The following is a 3,500-nucleotide window of genomic DNA, read 5'->3' as shown; positions in this document are numbered from 1 at the left end:
GTCACAGACAGGTACCCGGAGAACTAGTCTCAATGATACACACAGGCGTATTTCTGAAACCGTTCTGCTTTTAATTCTCGGAATTCAGCACCTTTATAGACATTCTTCCACATATATTGGAAACAGATGTGATTCACATATTCACTGTTGCTGGGCAGACTCCATTCTCTATATGGACATAAGGCTAATGTATCATATTCTCCCTCTAGAATGATGTCACCCAGCATCCTGTCCCGCATACAGATCAAATAGCTTATTCTATTTAACCCTTCAAGGGTCAATTGCCAGGAACAACTCAGCATCCCAGGTGTGCACAACAGGCCCAAATCAAACCGAAGGTGCGTGGAGGTCCAAACACTTCATTCAGGTGATAAGCCAATTAACTGACCCATCAGTCTTAATTGGATTTGAAGTATGAGGAGACTGGCTGGCTGGGTTGCGTGGTGCTAGAACAAACCAACAGCTGATGCAATTCGGAGATTGACAGACTAGATCAGGCATCCTCAAACTGCGGCCCTCCAGCTGTTGTAAAACTACAAATCCCACAATGCCCAGCTGTAGGCTGCTGCCTGTAGGCTGTTTGGGCATGCTGGGAGTTGTAGTTTTGCAACAGCTGGAGGGCCGCAGTTTGAGGATGCCTGGACTAGATGCAGGTACGCAGAAAGCAGCACAGCACTGACTGGGCAGAGAGAGGAGAAGCTGAAGTGCAGACTCCTGAGGCAGGACACAGCAACTTTCCACTTGCTTGCAATCTATCTATTTCATTCTGTTTTTTCATACTGGATTAGAAGGGATGCACCGGTCCTGGAGGTACTGCAATACCAGGTCAATGCGTGGAGTGGACAGAGCAAGCTCTTTTTCCATCTCCCGGTTCGAAAAATCCATTTAATATTTGGTCTTCAGATAGGGGACATATCAGATATTAAACTGATAAGAACAGATTCTTTTTTTTTTTTAAGTTGGTAGCATCAGAAGACGCCACCTATTTGTATCAGAACAACATATGTTATGCGCTTCATCCTCCAGATCAACCTTTTTTTATACTTTTTATTCTTATTTCTCTTTTTTTTTAGAAAAAATGCAATAATAAACATAATGACATAACTTAAGACAAACAAAACATAGAAATTCTTTATACTTTAACTTTTCTCTTCTTCCTCCAGACAATCCTGTAAGGCCTGATATTCCTCCATAGTAATATCAATCTTTTACTCTAGAGCCTTTTGTAACCAAGCATCTACTACATAAATTGACTTGAAAATCCCCAGTTCTGTTTCATAATTTGTCATGACAATATTTTGAGCTTTTACTCTTTCTTCTTCTGTATATTCTTTAGACAAAATTTATTTTTCTTTTCAAAATCTGCAGATTTCATTACTTCTTCCAATGTTATTTCTTGCTTTTCTTCATCTTCAGAAGCAGATATATCTAATCCCATTTCTTCTAGCATTTTTTCCTTTTCTTCTTGACTGGTTCCCTTTCGATTAGTTCTTTCTTGACTAGTTTCCTCTTCCTTCTTATCTCGTTCTTTCTCCTTTTCTTCTGTTTTATACCTTTTTTTTTCTTCTGTTGACAATCACGAGCTAAATGACCACTTTCTTTACAGAAAAAACACAACCTAGGCGTTTTACATTCTCCAAATCCATTATCTCCTCTTCCACATAGCATACATAGCTCTTTTTCACAGACGTATTGTTTAAGCCCATACATCTTACATCTCGTACAGAAATCCACCATTCCATTATAAAAAAAGATCTCCAGTCACTCGTCCAATTTTAAATCTTGCATCTGGTATAACAAATTTTCCTGTTCCTTTTTCTATTTCTTTCAAAGATACTTTGAATCTCCACTTTGAAATCCAGAAACCATAATGGTTGTAGACTTTTCCCAAATGTACTACTTGATCACAAGACTTACTTAGGAATTCAATAATCTTATGTTCTTCAATGTATGGTGACTACATCTTTACAATGACAATTTTCACATTACTCTGGAAGTGAGGGATAACTCTTACCCCGACTAACCTTGGATCGGTCTTTACTTCCTCCCATTTCCACAAAAAGCTTGAGAACAATTCATCACTGTGTAAAATGATGTCATAGCTTCCTCTTTTTGGGTAGTCCATCATTGCCAGCACATCATCTCTTCCAATCTTCAGGATTTCTCCCAGCAGGATTCTTGCAACAAAGGCGAGGTCTTTCTTCTCCCTTTCCTTCTCTTCAATGAAGATACGGACTGCATACTGCACTCTGGCTTAGTCAGGAACTGACTCAGGGTCTTTCGGCTCCCAAAATTAAGCCTCCATTTCCTCCTCCATGATTGGCAAGGAAACCTCCACCACTCAGCAGAGCGGCTAGGTGATCGCTCCTCGTTGCTTGGGGACTAGGCCAACTTCCCAATAGCAGCAGGGGGGTGAAGTCCAGGCTATGAACCCGAACGATCCCCCCAGGCCGAGCAGCCGGGTACCCCAAGCACCTCTCAATTTGTTTTTTAATTCTTTTATTATAAATAAAGTTCAATATACAAGTCTTGCATAACAAAGGTTCAAAGTAATGAAACTAAAATACATTCTACACAAAAGTCATATAAGAACTCAATACAATATCCTCCTTTAAGGAAAAAAACAGAAGCTATCTTTATTTATTATAAGATCAACATAAACATTCCCTTTTATTGAAAGACCCTTTTCTTTATTCTCCATAAAGGGACCAACTAGCTGAAAAAAAAAAAAGACAAAAAATTTGTTCTGTTTCAAATCCAATCCTTCCACTTTTTATGTTTCCAGATGCCTTCCGCATCTTCAAAACCAAGATTTTTCCGGTCACAAAGAACATACAAAAAGAGCCTTCCACGGACCATACCTAGACACTCATGTACTTCAATCACCTCCTTCTTAAAAATTAAAATATTCCTCACATCCCACAATACCTCTTTTACACAATTCACTAACAGCCATAACACTCTAGCTTTCGCACCATTCAAACCACACAATCCAAACATCATCATATTAAAAGTTAACATTTTAATCCCTGTTAGGCCATCAACCATCTTACGCATACCACCCCACACAGACCTAGCATAGCCACACTCCCACAACACATGCACATAATCCTCTGTCCTCCCACATCTTTCTCTAGGACATACCTCACTTGTCACCAACCCTCTTCTTCTCTGGAACTCTCGGGTAGGCAAACATCTCTGCACACTCATCCAAGCTAAATCCTTCTGTTTATTCGTCAAGCTTTTATCATGCACCTTCTTCCACGCTGCTTTACATTCATTCCCAGTAAGACCCCCAATATCCTCCATAATCTCTCTAGAATCAATTTTATCCATCACTTTCTTACTATCACACCAGTCTTGCACATTCACACTTCCCAAATCATTTCTCCTAATACACCGCTCAATCCTTACATAAAACCACGGACTAGTAAAACACACAGGCACTCTTAAATCTCTCACCTCTAACTTACACTTTCGCAACACACTCCCTGCCAAGT

The 3,500-nt window shown here is 39.7% G+C and overlaps 1 pseudogene; it reads right to left on the bottom strand.

The window, feature by feature from the left end:
- Positions 1-788: 788 nt before the first annotated feature.
- Positions 789-963, bottom strand: LOC122942781 (annotated as a pseudogene).
- Between the last annotated feature and the right edge of the window lie 2,537 nt (positions 964-3,500).

Source organism: Bufo gargarizans, chromosome 6, assembly GCF_014858855.1.
Source record: "Bufo gargarizans isolate SCDJY-AF-19 chromosome 6, ASM1485885v1, whole genome shotgun sequence".
NCBI classification, from domain to species: Eukaryota; Metazoa; Chordata; class Amphibia; order Anura; family Bufonidae; genus Bufo; species Bufo gargarizans.
This window is presented reverse-complemented; position numbering and strand designations above follow the sequence as displayed.